Here is a 23,372-nt window from a genome sequence, read left to right as displayed (position 1 = left end):
AATTTCCTACATAAGAAAACATCCTTCTAGTTGTCTGTACGCCTATAACAGGAAGTCTCATGTGAAAAAAATAAAACATAACCTAAATTAAAAAGAAACCATATGCTGATTTATTAGAACTTCAACTTTGTCTGCCAAACAAAGCCATCCTGACAGTATGATCTTGTCAGGGACATGTGCTCTTTCCTGAGGAAAACTGGCAGTTACACAGAAATTAATTCAGAATTTCTGAGTAATTTTAATTCTCTTTTTTTTTTTTTTTTTTTTTCTTCTCTCATTCCAGAAGAATTCTTGCCGAAAGCAGAAATGGCTCAGGAATTTTGCATGTGTATTTAGGTTTAGCTGAGGCCCTTTCCTTAGCTGGTGTCTACTATCTGATATCAATATGAGTGAAATGAGCCTCCTGAAAACCTCCTATTTCATTATAGAAACAAATCTTGCTCCACAGACTACAGAATTAATGAGAATATAGTATTTCCCTTCCTCTTCTTCTAGCACTTTTTTCCTTTTCTTTGTCTCTCCTCTGTAGAGGGTTAAATATGGCTGTCTTTGGATCAGTTTGATTTCAGTCTACTTTCAGCTTGCTGAGGATGAGAATTTTACTCTCAGAGAAGTTTTAAAGTGTTCTGGAACCCTTTGCAGCACACCCAGTTCCCACTTCTATATTAGTGACTTCCGAAAAACTGAGCCCCTTCTTCACCCAGAGCCCTCGGTATGCAGTGGAGAGGACATCATGCTGTAACACCATGTACCACCGATTTTAGCTCCAGGCATTTACAGCAAGCCCTGGTGGAACAAAATAGTCTTCCCTGGGTTTTGTGCTCTGCTGAGCACCTGCCTACATCTATTTGCATTTGCAGATCCATTGCTTGAATAGACAAGATAGATTACTCCTTACTTTGAATAATCTTAATTATGCTGAGATTTCACAGAACAACTCATGCAATTTAACACTGATGAATACCCTGTTTTAGTCACATACGCTGTTGCGAACAGGGAAGGAATACAGGAGGAATTTCCAGGATGAGCTGAAAAGCAAAAGGACCCACCCAGCTGCTTTCTCTACAAATAGCCCTCATTTTCCCAGTAAATACTTGGGTGACAGTGCAGGGCACCCTTTAGGACCCACTCAGCATCCTCATCCCAGCACGTATCCAGCATGGACGTGCATATGTCTAAACTGGATATATGGTATATATTCTAATGTATATAGAAACTGTGCCTCTGAAATTATTCAGCTTCAAGGTGCGATGTCAGACACTGCTAGGTTTGAAGTATTGCTATGATCCCTGTTGGAGATGAAATGGTGTTTGTTCCTAGTAACACAACATTTATTTTCAGATCTTGGGTAAGGATGCATGTTAAGAACAGGCATGGGGTCTTCAACAACCACCACACATTTACAATTCTGAGCTCATCTAGTTTCCTTCTACCTTCTCCCTCTCCTGAAAAAACCCACATCTCTAACTGTGACATAATTTGTTATTTCTATCTTCCTTTCTGAGCATATGAACTCATGCCAGACATTAAATACAGTAATCAAAACAGACAAGACTCATGCCACCAAACTACAATAAACTGAAAACTCCTCAAAATTCAAATCAAATCACTGACTTTCATGCAAATCACTATACATGTGTTGGACACAGTCTTGCAAATTCTGCATGGTCTTCAATAAATATTTGTATAATTGTCAGTTTAGTGTAATTTGCTTCCTTGAACTGAGTTTGCTGAAGGTCGTCATTGCTTGTGTAGCATTTGTGGACATTTTATTCAAGAAAAATTAAGACAGTATCGTATCTTAGTATAGTATGCCCCTCTGCATCAGGTAATTCCAACTTAGAAACAAGTCATACCACTACAAAACCATTTGGTACCAGTCAAAAGCACCAAGACATCAAGACAAAAAAGAGCAGCACAGATCATGATGTCCCTGCATCAGGGGGGTATGAAAATCAGGTAAGGAACAGAAAGGTTCTATGACAGATCTGCCTGCTGATCCTAGCATCATACAACAAAAAACCAGGGAAAACAGAAAGACTTCCTGGCAAACAGCAAACAACTGCAAGCACTGGATCTCAATTACTTTAGTTTTGTAAAAGAACGTGTCGGTGCAGCATTTTATCTTTTGCAGATCTGGGCAGCAAATCTACAGGTACCCAAATATGACTAAAATGGATTCCCCTACTCTTTCTACTCCTCCCATCCCATACCTGTGTAATGAATAAGAAGGAATAACTTTTAGAATTTCAGAATACAGAATTATAAACTCAGCAATACCTCCCTTTTCCTAGCAATGCACAATACACTGTGAAGTTGCTAAGACTGAGACAAGACCTACAAATCCACTGATGCCTGGGGGCTTCCCAACCCTGAGAAACCTCTTCACTCATGCTTAGATAAGGCACGCAGCTACACAGACTTTGTCTATCTCATTCCAAATTAATCAATTACAGAATTTTCCAGATAGGAATGAATAAAACAAATGCTGATACTGTTTCTGGCCTCAATTTATAAACAAATCTAATCTAGACCCCAACTCTGTTTCTCTAAAAATAAAGTGATAAGAAAGGTAGCTCCCAAGGAGAAGAAACAAAACCCAAACAAGTAATGCAAAGATAGCACAGATACATGCACTCTCTTTTCAATTTTTTAATTAAAATTTTTAGTTTATTTTTGTACAAGCTGGCCATTTCAATGTTTTAAACAACCAGACTTTTTTAAGAAGAAGGATTTTGGTTTTTACTACACAGCACATTTTGGTTAACTTCTGAGACAATTTTTTTCTTTTTTTTTTTAATAGAAAATGGCTGCAAACAAACCAAAGAAAACATTACAATTATTTATAAACAAGCCATTGAAAACAAAAAGGAAAAGGCTATACTTGGTTAGCCAGAATATTTAAAGACACACTGTCAACTTGAAAATATTATTTCTTATTCCCTCTCTCTAAAAACATGTCAAATTTACCTTTTACATATTTAAAAAACCCTCAGAAACCTTGTGACACAAAGTAACAATAAAAGTTATTTCTAAAAGAAAAATGGTTTAGAATTTAGGATAACCTAAAAATTAGCATATCCACAAGGTAAAAGCAAACAGTTTTACAAGGCTGAAAAAATTCATGCAAAGAACCCAACCACATGATATCATGAAAGCTGTGACAGCATAGTACTTATGCATCCTATCTGCTTTAAAATCCACGACACAGTTTGAAGAGGGTATTCAGCAGTATGAGGATGCAATGAGAGTTACTGCAGAAACTCAAATACTCACTGGGCTTACTAGAAACATCCTGGTGAAGGAGGAAGTTTGCAGCATGCCCATCCTTTTTAGGTGTGAGAGTCATTGCTCAGCAGCTGCTACTCCTGTTACTGCCAAGTGTCTCACATGAATTCTTGAACGGAACATTTTGAAATGTCAGAAAGAAATACACAGTAAACTCACCAAAATGAAACCTGGGTACTTTGGTTCTGGCTTGGTAGAAGAAATGAAATGCTTTTCTTAACTAAAGTTGACAGTAACCCTTAAATATTGCATTTGAGGAACTGTTATTTTTTCATTCCAGGAACAAAGGGAAATAAAAAGTGTGAATGCAGAACTGTCCCAGCATATGGAACTCCTTCTGGTGCCAGCATGCAGCTCGGGTGTTTCTGACACAACAGAATGACAATTATTACTCACCTAACTCACACTGCTCCACCCCAGCCATCAAGTCAAACTGAAACCATCAGAATGCAATGACTGAAAGCAGAAAATTTTCTGTGTACCACCTTTGTCCAACACAAAGAAAATGCAAAACCCCATACCAGATGTCCTGTGTAATCTACATTTCTATGCTGCTGATCCTCACATGAGCTGTCTGCACCATTTCGGCTCCTGGCCCATCAGCAGTCCCCATAGGCAACTGAAATATTGCGACGTCCATGGAGGAGCTTGCCATCCTACAGGCAAATTTCTTCTACTATGAGCCAGCAGTAAGTGTGCCACAAAAAGTAATTGTAAAAACCAGCTATTCTCAGATTTTAACTAAAACAACTGCTTTGACAATGCATCTTTTACCACATTTCCTTTTCCTCATTTAGATATTTATTAGCTATGACCGAACTATGCTACATTCTCCTATGGTCAATGAAAACTGGTTAATTCCCAGGAAGAAATATTTTCCAGTAGTTAATTACTCCTCTGGTATTAAATCTGAAACCTCTAATCTTTTAAAGCTTCCTTTCTAAAAGTAAGGAAGAGTACAGCTTTGCAGTAGTAGCTGCACCCATATTACCTACACAGCTAATGTAACCCACTCTGCTGAGTATTTAGTTTAAATTACTACACTTTTTTTGGATTACAGTACCATCATTATCATTTGCTATGGCCTCCATTTGTCGTTTTGTTTTGTTTTGTTTTTAAATAAACTGCTGGCTTGTAGTGAAGTACATACTCTTTGCTTGCTCTCAGTTTACTCAATGAGCCAGACTACTCTCATCAATCTGCTCCCCTCATTATTTACCAATCCCTCGGTCTTTGTAGTAGCAGTACTTTAGGCATTACAGTCTAACAATAGAAGTATAAGGAAGTTCATAAGAAGAAAAATATCTTTTATTAGGTCAGCAATTGTTCAAGATTATTACTTCTTGTAGAACTTACTAATCTTAGTGTCACTGTTAAAATAATAAATAGCTTTTGATTTGATGATTGATCCCTGAAAAACCCTTTGTAATAGCATGCTTTTTAAGGACTCACCAACAAGTAACTATTTGTGAAATCTATGCTTTCGTTTGCTGTTTAATCCATTTCATTTGTGCCAAGTTGATTTTGTATCCTTCAACTTTATTAATCAAAAAGTCATGTCAACTCAAGACAGACTTACAGAACTTTATTACATCACTACACTTATCTTTGGAAATCAAACTTGTACTCACATCAAAAATAATATCGCTGGTTTGGCTTGCTTGAGTGTTCATAAACCCGTGATGCGGTATAGCCTGCATATTTCCGTGTTATATGGGAACAACATAAAAAAAGGCATTTGGAACGTGATAGCCTGTAAGTTAATACTTTGTGACAGTGGAGACTAATAAAAAATAGTTGCCATAAATTAAGCACTTGTCTACAGTGACAGCTACGTAATGGCCACTTCTGAGAAATTATTGCACTTCTTTCCCCAGGAATAGTGATAAAAGAATGCTGCCTGTCACAAGCGCTGCAGCCCTTGGCAGTGACGTCCTACTTCTAGTGGAGTTATGTTCCGCCTGTTCCCTGAAAGCCCAGCTTTTGGACAGCAGTGCAAAGATCTGGAAAAGTTCTGTCATCTGGTATCACGTCTGAACTCCTGCCTTCCTTCAAGAAAATCATCACTGTCCCCTCCAAAGGCCCCAGTACCTTCCTCATTGTTTTAACTTGCATGCGTATCTGCAAATTATTTGCAGCTACTTCGATTTTAGTCAAAAACCCCTGCACCAACACAACTTTTTGATTAAAGATCAAGGGATCATTTTTGTAGACAATGTTTTCATTCTGAAAAATTCCACCTACCCCGCAGACTTGACCCTGCACTTCAGTTAACAGAGGTGGCAGATTAGGTAACGGAGACTGTGGTTCTGCAGCTATTTCTGCAGCACCGCTGCCAGGCTCAGCAGCACGGGTGCTGCCACTCATTCCGACCTTTGCCTGGCTGCCAGCACAGCTGTTTGTGAACCACAGCAAGAACGGATCCAACTCAAACGAGTGGCCAGCAGAGGTGGGTTAAGGGGCCGCTTTAGAAGCGCTGCCATCAAATGTGAAACCACGGCTTCACGCTTCTCTGTCCTCTACCGCAGGAAACAGACAGAAGTAGGACTTCAGAAAGGGTTAGCCACACATGAGGTTACTGCTATTGATGCTTATGTGAACCAATACCCCTACATAATGATGTAAAAACAGAGCAAAATGCTGGATCTCTTCCTACAGATCTTACAATCAAACTATGTCAGACTCAGTTCTGATTTGACAGCATCTCGCAAGCTGCTGTTCCAGTCCTGGACTTCCTTCAAAACGCTGGGCAGTTTCACAACTATCACGGAGCAAACTCTTCTATTTCATTTGCTTTATGCCAAAAATTTTACTGCCCATCTAGCCCTTGGAGAAATCAGACTATCATTTAGTCAGAAAATTGGAAAACAAGCTGAATCATAGCTAACTAGATACCAGAAATTACTAAGAAACACATCATCTAGCCATTGCAGCAGAAAGACCTCATGCTGCAGGTAACTCCCAGACATACTGCTGCACAGTGAGCTCAGGATTCAGATGGTGCTTTGAACACAAAAATTGCTTCTCTGAAGGTGTCATTAACTGAAAAAAAATTTAATCTGAACATTATACTAGATCCTTCTATCACACCAGGTTAGAACAAACATAAAAATAGACGGCTGAAAAGTACTTTCATCTTCCCATTTGGAAAACCTACCACAGTCTAGATCTTGTCTTGGGGTAACAAGAAATGTTACTTTCAAGACTCTTTCCCAGAATTTAATCACTGCCTTTGTAAAAACCTCTTTATCATTCAGCCCTATTAGTTCTCAGCTACCCAGTTCTCTGTGCTAAGAATACCATAACAGAAATACTAGGTTGAGTTGCATTGCTAGAACTTGGCAGAAGAAATGTGCATAATCTCCCCGAGCTATGCCTGATTTTGTGAGACCATGTCTATGCTGGTACACTCAAAAGAGCTGGAAGGAAGACCTCACATACAGCACGATGTCAGGATGCATAAACTGAAGCGTACAGAGGCTGGTTTAGCTGCTCTCTCTGGAGCAAGGTGATGTTCTGGGTATATACTACAGTGAATAAAAAGAAACATCCAGATGGGATTTAATATGGATTTCACGCCTTTCACTGAATAGGCTTGGAATTCATGAAATATCCCTAAATAAACACAACCTAATTATTCATTCCTTTGAACAACAAAGTTGCCTTAACAGAACTAAAAGAATACAGACAATTAGCAATATTTCCAACTGCATCGTTTTCAAAAATACAGTTACTGTAAAAGGCATTTCTGTGGTCATTTATAAAACACTACAAAAAGAAAGTTTGAACATAGGCATATGAAAATGCCTTGAAATGGAAGAAAAAAATATATAATTTGGACATTTATACTTAACTCTTTTTTTCCTAAGTATTGCAGGATCATTTCTCTGTGTTTGTGATCTCACACATATAATGTATATTGCAATACGCCACCAAAAAAACAGACTGAACCAAGAATAGAGGACTAGATAGTCATCTGGCATAATGTGAGACCACTCCAGTAATTTCAGCATTCCTACTCCAATTTGCAACAGCTAAGGATCTGGCACAAAACATCAAGTTAAGTTTCCAATTACCTCATGCACCAGCATTGATTTCAATAGTTATATACACATAGTCATAGAGGAGAATTATTTGAAAAATTGCAAACTCAGCTCTGTGTTTCTTTTACTTTTATGGTCTCAATCAGACCCTTCATGGTATTTTAATGTATGTTTTTGTGGTTTAATTATATGTATGTCAAGAGCAGACTAGCTACTCGCTGATCTACCCAATTAAAAAAAAAAAAAAAAAAAAAAAAAGCAGCAGTAATTTTTTACACTGCTGAGAATGTGAGCTTATACTGGGTCACATCACAATAGTATTTAATTTTAATGCTGCCAGAAAGTCTCGTTCATACTAACTTAAATACATAAGTAATAAGTCAACACCTATACAAAAATCAGTCTTTGTGTGAATATTTTTCAGGCTGCTTGGGGAGGTTTTTCTGTAATTTTCTGCTCCAAAATAGTCTAACTATAGCTCTGCACAACCCCAGTGCAAAGAGATACTCAGTCAGCCCAGGGAGACTAAGTTCCTCAGAGACAGTATTTAAATTAGATCCAACTGAACTGCTCTCCAGTGTAGTTCTACAGACAGCTGCTTAATGAAAAGTCACTGTATTGGTATTTAGTTAGTTAGTTCTAGGTAAAAGATATAGATCTCCAAATTAATTTATGCATAGAAATCCTTCAAATTTCATCTTTTCAAATCCATGCTAATTACAGCCTAACTCAAACTTTAGTGTCTAGTACCCAAGCCTGACAGCCTAAAACCAAAAAAGACTCACTGGTTTATGGAGTGAGAAGCTCTGAAGATAATCACTAGTCACTATAATCTTCCCTTGGAGAAATAAGGAAATTTTTACCAAATTGAAAATAAAATACTTAAACTTTAGTATTCCTCAGACAGCCATTAGCACTTGACATTTTGCTCAAAAGCCTGATAACTAGCCTCCACAATCCTGTGATTGAGACTGCCCAGTGATATATTTCAATATAGGATAATCAATCATCAAAGTAATTTTCACTGTTTAACGTTAAAGCAAAAAGGCAGCCAGTTATTCCACACATTTTTCAGGATTAGAGATAAAAAGAAAAAAAATGCTTTAAAATAGTTTTTGCCTTTAAGGTCCTATATTACAGGCATCCCAAAAGCAATCCTTCTGGCAGGTATTGCAAACTACAATGTAGGCTAAAAATATGAGGTTTACTGTCTTTTCAGATAGATTTTATTATTTATTTGACATATAAGCACTCTTCTTATCTGAGCTTTTGCACTGCAAAATGTATCCAAGTTCCTTTAACCACTTCTGATTTAATGACAGATTTAATAACATTGCAACACAGAAGTGTGGAATTGGCCAAAAAATATTTCATAAAAATCTGATTTCTGTACAGCAACATCTAAAATGTCACCTAATACATACAAGTAAATCAGAAAGTTTTTAACATATATTGTAAAGCCTGAGGCTTTGATAGGTAAAACATCTACTGAATTTAAAATACCATAATTTATTTTCAGTAATGATTTTTATTCAATTTTTCAAAGAGCAGCAGTTTATGCCTTCAGTAGAACCATGCCCTGAAATCTCAGGGGTGATAAAAGGGCCATGCCAAAGCTGAAAGGTTTCGAATATCAAACTATACTATTATGTCAGGGTCAGCAAGATCAATTAGCACTTTTCAATGACAGAAAAAGGTTAAGTTGGGCACACATTTACACAATATTTAAATCCAAAAAAGAAAAACAGGACTTATTAGGCATACTTATAAAAATCTCGATCGATGACTGAATATCAACACCCTTCTTCCAGTTACATACCATAAATGCCAGGATTTTTTAACACAAAATGTCAAAAATATTACAGATATATTAGATAGAAGAAATACTACTGGATTCTCAAGTGCAAAGAAAAAAACAAAGACATCTTGAGTGTTGCCGCTACCAACCTTGATTTGGTGGTGAACATCCCAAAAGTTTTAAAAATATTTGACCAACGTGACACATGTCAGTCAGTCTGATGCCCCACTGTTTGCAATTTTCCTGAAAACCCTGACAGTACCAAAAGTGAAAGCTAGTGAGCCAATAAACCTATTCCTATGCTCAACTGAAAAACAAAGCTAACACCATCACTCATTTTGAAAATACTAATCTGTAAATTAACTCATTGAAAATCTGGAAAAAAGCAAGCGTACACCTTCCGCAACTAACAGCCAGAAACATGCAGACCAGGAAGCGAGGAAACTTATATTTCAGTTCTCAGTACCACAAGACCACTCATTGGAAATACATGTATGTTAGAAGTTAATTAGACACCTGTTAATTCAAGCGTTGCCATCGTAAACATATCTTGAACAAAGTAGCTGGTTATGATATCACCAAAGTCAGCATAAAATCAAAATAAAAATCCAGGAGATTAAGAAGGAAAAAGTACACTGTGTTGAAACCAGTGATTTAGATTGGTATTGCACTGAGTAAAAGCAACGCAAGATTACTTTTCCTCAACGATATATTTCAAAATGTCTCTTTTTTTAAGCCCGTTTCTTCAAGGAGTGATTTGAAATATTTACTACCAGACAGTACCTAATTTTAGGTTTTAAGTGCTTTAACAGCTCCATGAAATATGATCAGCAGCTGCAATATAGAAGTATGCTGAATAAACGCTCCTTATAAAAAGGAGACCTGCTTTACCCTGAGTTCATAAAATCCTTACTTTCAAGAAGGAAAAAGATAACACAGGGGAAAAAAAACTATTAGCTGTGTCCTAGAGTGTTTAACAGAAATTCCAGGAAATTCTTTTTTCTTTCTGTGGTAACTTTCATATTTAAGAGTAAAATGCTGTTTAAATTTTAACACGGGAGGATTGCGCACATCATCCAATACCACCAGTTTATCAAGGAAACAGGTACCTTTCCCTCACTAAATGCCAATGTTTAACATTAATTCTAGGACTTGCATAAAGTTTAAAAAGCTGCATAAAGTTTAAAGAGTTAAACTTTAACACTTGCATCAGACGCTAAAAATATGCCACATGATACTATCTATAGCTGTATTTCTACAGTTGCCTTGTTTGAAATATTTTAACTGGAAACTGCAATGAACTGAGAAGCCATCAGTGCCCTACTCAATACGTTGCTTGTTTAGGATTTATTTATTCCATTGACATTATCCATACAGAATAAATTTATACTGCAAAGTGTTATGAGGCCATTAATAAACACAAACCCAGCAAGAGCAACCTTCAACTAAATTTATTATCAATACCACCATAGACATGTAACAATTAACAACTGCATACAAATTATCCGAACAAAGATACATAAAAGATACTCCACTTTCATTTCTATTAAATATGGTCGAAGAACATTTGGTAACATAAACACCACGATTTTCAAAAAAATAAAAAACAAAAACCTGTTTCAGACATAGCCCAGCTAATGTTAGATGTCAATCAGAGAAAGAATCACTGGGAAGAGAGAGAAATGTCAGTCTGTACTTCCACTTTACTCACAGTATGATATATATTGCAAGTATGCAAACGTTAGTTATTCGGCAAAATTTTAAAAAATACTAGGGGAAGAGTCAAACCCACAGCAATTTTGCGAAACTTTTGAGTGTTAAGGAAATAAAGCAAACATACGGCCTGGATTTATTGCAAAGTACATGCTTCTAACATCAAACTCCGAAGTCAGACCAGAAAATCTATGTGCCAAACAGAAAAAATTCCTTCTTTGTATAACTCCCTCTAAATCTAAACTGCTGATTAGTTTATCTTAGATACGCTTTTTAGTCTTCTCAAATGAAACCCGTAAAACAAAACTCAGAAAACTGTAAATACTGTTTCCTTACTGTTCTAGCATGACTTCATACTTAAACTGGAACCGGCCAAGTCGCTCCCTTGTCTGGTACAGCGTGCGTCCCAGGATTTTTGTAAATACCAGCTATTTCACACCGCCACGGGCGAGCCCAGCGCGTCTCTCCGTGCGCTGGGCTGCAAGCCCTGCCCGGGGGTACGGAGCCGGCAGCACCGCGCCTGCTTGGCTCGGGCCGGCACTTTCATAAATGTAAATGAAACTTTAGATGCCAACTACCGATTGGCAGCGGCGATGCCGTGGGATCCCACTCTCCCTTCCCGGCGGAAGGCGCCGCGGGGCTGCTCCGAGGGCAAGCCCCGTGTCCGGCCGGGCACGGCGCGGAACCCCCGCGGCTCCGGGAGAACCGCCGTGTGAAACGCAGCTGGCGGTTCTCCGCGGGTATCTGACTTTGGAGGTGTCTGTAATGACAGCAGGAGAAGGAGATTAATGGCTAAGAGCCCACTGGTTTTGAACACGGAGAATCCTGTTACCTCCTCTCGGATCAAATATGCGCACACACCCGCACACACACACAAGGCTTACCCACGTGGAAACGCTTTCTAACCAAAACACAAGCCCCCGCATCCCCGGTGGAAAAGGCAGCGGGACCCCCGCGCCGGGGCTTCCCCGTGCCCCGTCCGCCGGCGCAGCGGGGACCGCGGCAGGGGCGGGGGCGCGGTGGGACGACCCGAAAATGCAACGTTTTGTCTTTAAACCACAAGAAAAACAAGCCGGGGCGGGGGAGGGGAAGGGCAAGAGACATCCCTCAGGGAGAGGAAACGGAGAGGAACGAAAACAACGGGCAGATCTGTCCTCGCTGCCTCCGGACACTGGGAAAAGCGGCCGCCGGAGCCCCCGGCGGCTTCTGGCCAGGAGGCAGCGGGAGGCAGCCGGCCCCGGCCGCCCGCACCCCGGCCGCGGCACGCCCGCAGCGCTCCGCCCCGGGGCAGGCGGGCAGCGGAGACCCCCGAGCGCTGCCGGTGCGGGGCAGCGGCGGGGCCGAGGGCGGGCGGCGGAACCCACCGGCCCCTCTGCCGCCCGCGCCCCGGCCGGGCTGCCTCGCCCCCGCGCTGCCCGGACCCTCTCTGGAGGAGCGAGAGTTTCAGGAAGGGACTACCATCCCGGCGTGTTTTCATGCCGCTCTGTCCGGAGGGGACCCCGCGGCCACAGATGTTGTTTGCTCCACACCCTCCGGTCAAGCTGCCGCTGGCCCCGCCGCCGGCCCTCGCAGGGGCAGGCGGCCGGCAGAGCGACCTGACGGTCGCAGAGCCGTGTCGCCCACCGCAGGCGGGCCCGCAGCCCCCGGCCGCTCCCGGGGCGCAGCCCGGACCCCCGCTTCCGCCGCACCGGGAGTGGGCGGGGGGCGCAGGCGGGGAACAATGCGACGGCAGCCGTCGCGGCTTGCTCCTGTCTTGGGGCTTACCCCAACAGCACCGGTAAAACCCAGCCGAAGAGCGGTGGGGGCAAAACGGCAGGGAATATCACCTGGGCAGAGGCAGAAAGTCCGGCTGGGCGTGGAAAAAGTCACCCCGTCGGCACGGAGAACCAGTTTGGTCTTTTGGAATTAAACTCGCGTGGGGCCGGGGTAAAAGCTCGTCTCTACCCCGCGACGGACGGCTCCGCTGCTCCCTCCCATCGCATTTGCTTTACAGCAACTTTGTTGTTGCTGTCATCGAAGCGACACGAAAACAGTGCTAAATAAACGCTAAACACAAGCAGACGCACACACCCCCTCCACGGACACATGCACATGCGGCGGGGAGCCCGTTTCCTCCACCTCCGAGCAGAAGGGGTGGGAGGGAGACGGCGGGGACGGCGAAGTCAGACACTCACCTTCTCGCTGCCGGGATATGCCGCTACCTTTATTTTAGGGCCGCTCCTTATTTATTTATTCTCGTACCTTCTCCGAGCCGAGGCAACCCTTTTACACTGTTCCTCTGGCAAAAACAGAACATCCCCCCTACAAGTCGTCCCCCCCACCCCTTTCTCCACACACAAATAAAGCGCAACTCGGAGCAAAACGGGAGGGGAAATTCGGGGCGGGGGGGGTTAGATGGAGGAGGAGGCTGGTGCGGGAGAAGCCAAACACTCCTCGCACTTCAGTGAGTGCAACTAGTTGCCTCTCATGCACAGGAACGTAAAAAAGTTTCCCTGGCAAGGGACGGGACTTCCTTAAGAAAAGGTAACCCCCTCCCGCCCCCCCGCCCAAAAAGGCCGTCCCGGGAGCGCAGAGGTAAGGGGCGAGGAGCCGGCGCAGCCCCGGGGCGCCGCTCCGCACTTGTGGCGGGCGCTGCCGCAGGGGCCGCTCCCTGTGCCGGCCCCTCTCGGCACGGCGGCCTCGCTGCCCACCCGCCCTGCCCCGCTCAGCTCGCCGGCACTGCCCTGCCCCGGGCTCGGAACACCGCTGGCCCGGCCACCAGACTACTCCAAAGTGTCCCTCCCGCCGTCCTCGGCCTCGCAGCCCAGGGCCTGGACCTTTTAACTTCGCTACTCCCTGACATCTGCAGTTGGTAGTGATGGAGGCAAAGGAGGGGGCCCTGAAGGGTAGTTAGTAATTGATTAATGCCAATCCACTGGAGTACAGGTAGTGAAGCCGCACTTCACTTTTTCCCCTTTGTTTTTTTCTAGGAGAAACTGACACTATAAAGTAATCCTGAGTTTGAATGATCAGGTATAATCAAGTGCTACATGACAAGACTGGTTGGAGTACCCTTTTACAGGATACATTTGCCTCCTTTCTCTCAAGCTGGTCAGTGTGGATGAAGGGAAAGGCCTTTTCCTGGTCTAAAACTGAGCACTCTGCCCTGCAAGAAATTCAGCAGCTGCATTTGGTCCTCTTTGCTTCTTTGTATGGGGAAGCGGAAGAAAATCCCTAATTGCTTAGTCACATTTCATACTCTTACCCTTCACCTTGTATTATCTTTTGACTACAGTTTCACTGAGGGGATTGAGTGGCTCTTGTTCAACCAGCTGCATCTCCCTCTTTCTGTCAAGTCAACTTCACTCTCCAACGGGTCTAAGTAAAATATTTAAAAGAGGAGGCAAAAGTTAGGCCCTATATTTGGAGAGAGATGTGAGAGAAAAGTCTTGGGCTTCAAAAGTCATGAATGCTAGAAGCTTTTGAGGTCAGCAAATCGCATGAAATGAGGGGGGGAAAAGTATGGATTTGTGAAAATTCTTTCCTACCTGCCTCCTCTTTTCTCACTTTGCATTTGATGATACTATTTAAAGCTATTTAACTTTACTCAAGACTTTGAATTTCATAATTTGTATTCGATGAATTATACTAACATGGTCATCTTTCTCCTAAATAATTTCAGATTTCAGATGACTTAATCTTCATGAAAACAAGTCTGTAAAAGCCCTGTATTTCTGTCTTGGGAGACTCGCCACTCAGAAAGAGAACAGACTTGGAAAACTCTTTTGACCTATACAAATACAGCTAGAAAAACTTTAAAACTAAAAAAGCCTCCTAAAGTCAGCCTTCAAATTGACACAGTGTAGGACGAGCCAGAAATAGGAAATTAATTTTGAAAATGAGAGTTTAGAGAGTAATTGGAAGGGGAGAAAACTCAGATTTGTAGGGATAATCATGATTGACAATCCTGCCACAGATTTAAGTTGTGAGTAATGCCAGCGCCCATCTTGCTAACAGGCTCCTTCTGCAGGGAAACATGCTAACAACTCCTTCCTTTCGAGGGGACTTTGGTGAGTGGCAGCACGGTGGTCTAGTGAGAGGTACTGGAACATGGTAATGAAGGTTTTGTGAAGTCTGGTTTCCTTCCACTTCAGTGAAGCGAATTCCTGTTGTGGAGAACAGCCCTGTTGTAACATTGGTTGTTTTAACGGGCATATCACTTTAAGGCAAACACTTAACCATTTGTTGTGCTCTATCTTAAAGCATACAGCTGACTTAAAAAGATTATCTGTATCTTTGTTCCGTGTAACTTGCTTCAAACTGAGGAGGTGTGGGAGGCCTGCACTGCTGGTACATGGTGTGGTCCCAAGGCAAATCTCCCAGTAAGGAGCCTGGTCTCGATGCCATTGAATCATGCTGCTGTTTTCTGCTGATTTTGGTGAGAGTGGGCAGGGTCATGCCAAAACTGATTGTCATATGTACTGAAGGGAGTCCCACAGGAACTGGTCTGATAATTAGAAAATTTTTTGCAGAGATTAATTGTAAGTATGACTTTCACAGGCAGTAATTAAATGGTGGTGTTGGCTAAATCAATGTCTTTAGGCTGAAGTAAATTCCCATGAGTGGAAGTGGTTTCAGAAGGTGGCAAATCCAAAATGTAGTAAAATGCACTAGTTCACCTAGATGACTCTGTGTGACCATGGAGAAGGTCATGCTAGAAATAGTCCTAACAGAGCCCAAGGAAGGGCTGCAGGATCCACTTTTACACTAGAATAGAAGAATAGTGCCTTACCCATTTAAAGCAACATGGGAATGTAAGTAGGCAGGATGTAATTATCTAGACTGGTATTTGGCCGGGCACTCCTACACTGGGAAAAACTGCCATAGGCTGTTTAATGCCCACAAGTGTTCAGTATCCTTGGTTTTACCTCTTAATTAAAGACAGCACTTGTAATCATATTCTTTCTTCTGGTTCAATACTGCACCAGCAGTCTGAATGCCATCCTGCTCAAATACCATTTCATAGAGTAACCTGGAATTTCCTTGGAAGTCTTCCATGCAAATACTACAGACCCAACCCTACTTACCTTGTGAAATCTAGTGAGATTGGAGCCATAAGTAGTGTGGCTCCGGAGAATCATGTTTGCATATTTTACTAAAAAACTATATGGGGTTTGTAATACTAATAAATTATTTTAAAATTAAACCAATATTCTTTTGCATTGCATCTCAGTGACAAGGTTGTGTTGCTGTTTAAGCAAAGCAATTATGGTAAAGTAATTCTGAGAAAAGATAATGACAAAGAGTGACTATTTTGGCAATGGATCATTAATATGATTTATTTAAGTGCATACCATGTCCTGCATTCAGATTAGGTACCTGTTGCAAATTTTGTTTCGCCAAAGGAGGGCTTTGAAATACGGTTTCTTATTTTCAGGTTCAAGTATGAAATCCAAAAGCATGTTAATTAGGCAAAAAGTGTTGATTTACATACTTTGGGTTATTATTGGTGCTTCATGGCTTTATAGTCATAAAAAGAAAGAATGAATGGGGGTTCTTTTGACCTGGTTATCAAATTTCAGGTTTAAAAAGAAGGTGACCCACCCTTTTCAGTAATTCAACATGCAGGGTTCAGCTGTGGGTTCAAAAACAGGTTACAACTGGCTAGTCATTGTGATCTTGAAATGCCAACTGTGCCTTTAAGTATGTTATATAACCTATTTTTTAGTTTCAATTTTCAAGTATGCCATCATTTCAGTGTTACTTAGATTTCCATATATTTTTTAATCCAAACAAATCTGACCTCAATCATAAAGTTCTGTGGCTCCAAATAGCTGAGCTTTTCTAATATTTTATTTTGAGTGCCTACGTTCAATACTTCATCACAGAGATATGTGCTGCAGACCGTGCCAAATACGGTGCCAGGGATGTCCTCAATTATCTTCAGTGCTTACCAGGAGAGGGCTCTGTTCTGCGTACCGTACGCAGACAAAGGTCCCACTGAAACTACTGCAAGTTTTGTCTCTAAAGTTTGCTTAAAACGAAGCTGGCTAAGTGCAAAGGAAAATCTGCATTGTTTCAACTGCCTGTGCAGGCGGAATGAGGTGTGCTTGACAATCCTAATTTGTATCCTGCCATTTCACCGGGATATTTTTTTTCTTTCATGGGAGAGACGCTCTGCTTCCTGCAATATACCTTTCCATCATGTTTCATGGAAGTTTCATGAAGTTTCAGTTTCATGAATCTACAGAGCTGACCCAGGGAAAACGTTGTGTCATATGTATTTGTTTGATGATCCATGTGTCCCCTGATCCTTGTGAGATACAAAACCTATGTCTACACTGATCAGGGCTAACACACAGATCTGTAGCTTACTTCTTGTTACAGTTTTGTTCTCACCAGTTAGCATTCTCCTAAGAAATGCCCTGGTCCAGTTCAGATTGTGATGTGGATCAAGGACCATTCCTGGTTCTTTGTCTTTGTTCAGGCATCCATCCTGTGCTGGAGAATGAGAGAGCTGATAATGAGAATTTTGGCTTTACAGAAACACTGCTCTGAGAGATGGCCTTAGGTCAGAAGAGCAATCTTCAGAAAATTTCCTTGTGCAGATGTAGCCTGTAAGTCACTCTCAGATGTGTTCCAGAGACAACATAGGGTCAGGTTGTTGGGGAGGCAGGAGAAACGTCAGGGCTGGCATTACCTCACCTCCAGAGCCTCTGGCACTGGGGGAGGACTGAGGGTGTGCCCCACATCCATCCGTGTTTATTCTGGCTGTAGAAACTTGTTTCAGATTTCATTTCATTACAAATAAAGAGCAATCCTTGGATGATTTATAAAAATGTGAACATTTTAAGCTGTACCATTAAATGTTTGTGCTGCTGCTTAGTGTAATTCCCTTGAATTTGCTTTTTTAATCAGTTTTATGTTAGATGTACTTTCCTCACTTCTGATTACTTCTAGGAATTTCCACCATCTTTTAAAACTTCTCCCTGGTTATTTTTATCCATTTACAAGATTCTTCAGTGGAATAACTCTGAGATGGCTACCATAATATTACCAAAAATCTATTTAAAGCAGCTTCAAAATCTGTGAGATGTAAAACTCATCCTTTTGAAAATGGTTTTTGATTACATATATAGGTGGCATAAACCACAGACTTCATTTTACTGTCATTGATCAGAAATGGTCTGGGTAAGTCAGTATTTGTGTGTGTTAGTCAACTTTCAGGCATGTTGAGGTTTCCAGTGAAACCAATAGTGAAGCATTCATCAGTGTCCTTGTCAGCAGGATAGAGCTTGTTATGCAATAAACTCAAATACAGATTCATACCAAGATCTTTTTACTACACTGTAACATCATGTTGTTGCTGTATTGCGTTATAATATAATAACATATAGTCAGCAAGGAATGATTCACCATAAGTTTTTAACATGTTTTATAGAAGTAAAAATGTCATTGCCAAATGATGCTACAAATGGCATTTTACATTACCATTACACTAAAAATAACACTGTTACTTCCAGAAGCATGATTGAATTCAGTTCTCCTAGTAGCACAAGATTAAATGAAGGCAATTTCATTCATTTATTTGCAGGTGGTGTGCAATAGAGAAAGGAAACAGAGAAAAACTGTAAAATGAAAAGCAGAGATTCAAAAAAATCATGGCAAAGAGTATTTTCAAAAAACCTGGTTTATTTCAAAGTACAAGTTCTTTTCTCCTGTTAAAATGTTCTGTTCAAAGACTTCAGACATTTCTGAACGTGTAAGTTACAGCTCCAGTATAATCTATAAGCATTTATGGATTTAAACTGCTAGTTTATTTGTAGCACTGTCAGAATGGTAGTAGGCAGAAAGCCAGGCATAGCATTTGGGGGCTATTACCCTTCCTTTATAGCAAGTACTGCAGTGTTGTCCTGCATTGGGATACTCCTAACCAGACTCTTTAGGTGTTGGTTTCTGTGAGGACCTCATCCTGAATCTCAGAGACATAAATTAGAAATAAAGTGGTTAACTTATTTTAAGGGTATTTAAACAGTAGTTGTAGAGGTCTGTTTTGTATATGTCTCTTAGTTAATCGTGAGATTATATATCTTGTTAAATCATTCTTTATACGCTGAAATCTTGAGATCTCCAGCAAGAGGGAAGTTTGTTTTGTCCTGGCTGTGAAGTAATAAGTGTACTTTGAATTAATAAGTAATGTTCATGGTTTCTGCATTCTTCCAATGGGTCTAATCTGTTTGTGTAATATATTGGTAGTTATTAATGTACTTACTATATTTATGTTTGGCTCTTATTAACATTTACCCATAATTTATACATTCTGCTGGGAGGTCCTTCTTGCACTTGATAAATGCAGAGGTAGGCACAGTCCCTGCCCCAGTGATCGTACCAGCCATCCTCATGAAAATCACACAAAAGAAATTGCTAATATAATTTCCTCTGGCATGGTTATCCACTCATTGAAATTGATGTAAAGAAGGACTTCAGTTCTAGTATTAACTGGAACATGCCTTGGTGTATATCCATAGGTTTTGTGGGGGCATTTTTACTGTAACTGCTGGACTGCACAGATGACAGTCTTTCAGCAGAGAAGTGGCCAATCGTTCCATGTATTTCCTGAAACCACCAGCTCCTACTTAAAAGGAAGATGAGAAGATACTTATGTGAAACTACATAAGGCCATAATAACTTTGTTTCAGCTGACAGAACAGTGTCAGTACATCAAGAGCTACAAGAGCTACCTGAGCAGCACTTTGCTGATTTTCCCAAATTGCACGAGAAGATATCATGTGCCTTCTCAGGTTTTGGGGTAGAAGAACTTGTCAGACACATGGCTGTGTGTGATTGAATATTGATGCAATGGTACCTGCGAGTCTTTCTCACCATTACTTTGCTTTTGGGCAGCAGCTTTTCTGGGACAGAAAAAGGATTCTTTTGGCATCTCCAGTGCAGTCCTGTGTGGTTTAAAACAGCAGGCAGAGGTTCATCGAGGTAAATGTGCTCTCTCAGACCTTTATCCTTCCACACCCTTTCCCATTATATTCTTCTTTTCCTACTAACAAATACTTCGCATTTTTTTAGCAATTAAAACCAAATGGTGTAGGTTTTGCCACAGCTCCTAAATTGTTCTGAGACCTGCAAGTGGCTTCTTCAGCCCTGCTTTTGGAGCATATTTGCTACTATGGTGAAAAAGAGAGAGTGGAGGAAATGGTTACTTAGGGAAGTGGACCTCAGATGAGAACAAAGCAGTGTAAATCTCCACTCCTTGTCCTATAGCACATCACTTCATTAAAAGGCATACAAAGTTCTCTTCATCACTTTTTCCATTAGCTGACTACACTTGGGACTGATTGTAAATGTAAGTGCCTTATTAGCATTTGAATGGCTTCTACTCTTGTGTAAATGAAGATGGAACTTCATGGTAAAAACCAAAACAAAAAAAACGAAACACATATCCTAAAAGGCCTGTATTTCATTTTCACTGCCCCATATCCTGTTCTGGGAAAACTTTTCTCCACTTCTGACTTCATAAAAGCGTATACACATCCTGAGATTTTTTTAAAATACACATTTTCATTTTTCACACTGTTGAAGCTCTGAGAGGGACCAGCCTAAAGGACCTAAATTCTGGCAAAAGTTTTGTTCTGGAAACAATTATATTTGTTGAGAAATATTGATGAGGTGATTACCTAAGAATTCAGTAGGAAATTGAAGAGGAGGCAATTTCTGAGTTTTGAAAGATCATCAATAACAAGTAAAAACAAGTCAGGTTTCTCCATGGATTGTTTACACAAGAATAATTGTTGATAAATGAACTTCAAATTGGATATTAGAGGTACATAATGTGCAAAGTGTAATAACAGTTTTACACAAGCTCAGAGCTTGTGAAGACTGAGTAATTTATAGACAGTTTACTCAACCTCAGCAGACAAATAGTACAATCCTTAAAGCAGTCCTCTTCATCATGTATCCTATTAATAATATTATTCTTTTTTTAAAATGTATCAATTTTCTCTAAGTTTTGTTTTTGGAAACAGACAACAAGTTTTAAAATAATTTTAATGTATTATGAATGGAATTTAATATTACTGACTTGGGGGTGGGAATGAATAAATAAACACTTTTATATCTTAGATAATATAAACCCCAGTTATAATACTCAGATGTATGGTATCATGGCTTTGCTCTAAGTGTAGGAGTTAAGACATGGCATTACCATAGCTGGCAGCAAGAGAAGATGCTTTTTCAGTTGTGTAAACATGCAGTTAGTTATGCAAAATCAGAGATGAACTAATTTTGATGAATTGATGAGGAGGGTGACAAGTGCTTGAGCCCTTTCTTCATCCACCAGGTTCCAGATGATGGGACAGAGATGTTTTCTCTCATTCCTTCCTGGAACCTTTGCTTCTGAAGGTGAATGGTAACAGCATCTATGTCAGAGTGCCAGGAGAAAATCAGCAATGTCCTTGTATCAGGTTTGGTTTCACCTGTTTGAAAGCTTAAAAAAGTCTTGTTGTGATAATAAAAGACTTTCTGGAGGAATAGACTAAGGGAAGGCAAGTGAGGTAGTAAGCTTGCTGAAGTGTCCAGGACACTTCTTACTTGTCCTGTTTGGTATTATGCATACAGCTCTAAATGAAACATAATGGGAAACAGGATTTCTAGAAGTGAGCAGTACTGCTGAAACAATTAATATTTTCTTAAAGGAAGGATTTATTACAAAATAAATCCTTATTATTATTTCAGCAATTATTCTCAAGTAGAATAATCTGGAAAAGCAAAGCAGTATTGCCCTGACATACCTCCTAGTTCCCCATAGAGGGGGTAGAATTCTCCATCAGGAAAAAAGAATTTTCTCAGTCTCTCTAAGTAGAAATGTGATGAGGGTTTTTTTACCTTTATTGTCACTAATATTTGGATGAAAATTAGAATAAGAAAAATTTTAATTCTGAGAAGTACTTGGCAATTTACATTCTTACAGATTTTAAGAGAGAAACAGGCCTAAAGAAGAACATTAAAAGAGATCTTTGGTGGGACAGAGTTCTTGCTCTGAATTCTGCTGAGGTTCTGTAGTACTTGCAGCCTGCATTATTATCTGCAAGATAATAATGGAAGAAAGAATTACAGTCACAAGCTTGTCACACTTGAGCTTGGTGAAGTTTATAATGCTGACATAAAAAGGTGTTGATGTTGGCCCATACTTATTCCTCTTTCTCTTTGATGTGACTCAAGATGTGTCACGTTTGTATTGCAAATATCACGCCTGTAGTTTGTACACAAATACTTGAGAGATTTATAGATTTATTATATTTAATTCTCTAAATTATATTTGTATTTCATTTAAATTAGAACTTTATGTCAGTTTAGCAAGATTATTGGATAGTTTAGTAATACTTCACATTTAGTATAATTTCCTTTGAGATTAAGGCACCATTCTTTAGATGCCCTAATTTACTCTCTTGAGTACAGCCAGTTCATTTTCTGTCTTTTTTCTCTGATTACTTTAATTTTAGATTTGACATCTTCCACTCACATTGTGGCATAATTCCATTAGTATTGTCAGAATATAGAAGCTGCATTTAATTAAAGGAATACTTAAGAGTTTTTAGATATTTCCCTGACAATTATACATCGGTGATGTAAAATGTACCCCTTGTAATGTGCATAAATATTTCTATCATTATTTTATGAAAAACAAGGAAATGAAGCAGGAATTATTATTTTCAGGAAACTACAAAATATGAGTTTGCAGACCTTACAGAGGTCCAGAGCTTTGGTTATTCAGGTACTGCTTGTCATAAGGCTGTAAACAAACCCTCTGTTTAGAGAAGAGGCAGGTGGTGAATGCTGTCAACAAGACTTCCTACACCTCCACAGGAATCCTAAATTAGTAATTGCCCTAGTTCTTGGGCAAGTGGTAAATAGTAAGTATATGAGTAAAAGGTCAAAAGTCAAGAAAAGAGAAAAAAGAAAGCCACGGATACGTAAAAAATATATCTTTCCAATATCAAGAGGTTTAGTGGCTATTTCCTTCTACATGTTTCTTATCATTACTCTACAATTACTGGAAGAGGGGAGAAAGTTTGCAGCATCAGAAATCTTAATTTGAAAAACCTTTCATCAGCTGTAGTACTGGCTTCATGACTTTGGGAGGTTATCTGCTGACAGTGTGAGTCTGCAAAGCAGAAATTGCCTGCTGCCCTTTAGGTCCCATCTCACATGCCCTGTAGTAGCTGGGATAGGGAAACCTGTGGGAAGAATATACTGCTGTCCTTCAGCAGTGGTCTTTCTGGCTAACTGAAGAGAAGCACTGATGAGTTCTGAAAATAACCCTGTCAGCCCCCATCAAATAGAAAAATGTCATATATTGCATGAATCCTGAGGAAAAGCTATTAAATAAAACAAAGAAAAATCAAAGGTGGGCAAGTAAAGTCCTCACAGGGTTAATGAGATGAAGATGAAGGGATGCCAAACAGGGTGCTGTTTGTCCCTAGCTTCCATACCAAAGTTTCCATATGTGTCACAGAGATTTATACAACTGAAATTAACAC

The 23,372-nt window shown here is 40.3% G+C and overlaps 1 protein-coding gene across 10 annotated transcripts in view; it reads right to left on the bottom strand.

The window, feature by feature from the left end:
- The window catches only part of EYA4 (EYA transcriptional coactivator and phosphatase 4), a 139,170-nt gene extending 126,003 nt beyond the window's left edge, over positions 1-13,167 (bottom strand). For 8 of the 10 annotated variants that reach the window (XM_066315414.1, XM_066315411.1, XM_066315416.1 and 5 more), the window contains exon 1: positions 13,017-13,167. The gene's annotated coding sequence lies outside the window, so the exon portion shown is untranslated. Of the gene's footprint in view, positions 1-11,178; positions 11,306-12,668; positions 12,844-13,016 lie in introns of those variants that run through there. The other 2 variants (XM_066315413.1, XM_066315412.1) reach the window with 2 other exon arrangements.
- Between the last annotated feature and the right edge of the window lie 10,205 nt (positions 13,168-23,372).

This window comes from Sylvia atricapilla, chromosome 3 (genome assembly GCF_009819655.1).
Source record: "Sylvia atricapilla isolate bSylAtr1 chromosome 3, bSylAtr1.pri, whole genome shotgun sequence".
In the NCBI taxonomy this organism is placed as follows: Eukaryota; Metazoa; Chordata; class Aves; order Passeriformes; family Sylviidae; genus Sylvia; species Sylvia atricapilla.
The sequence above is the reverse complement of the archived record's forward strand: the minus strand, read 5'-3'. Positions and strand labels throughout refer to the sequence as shown.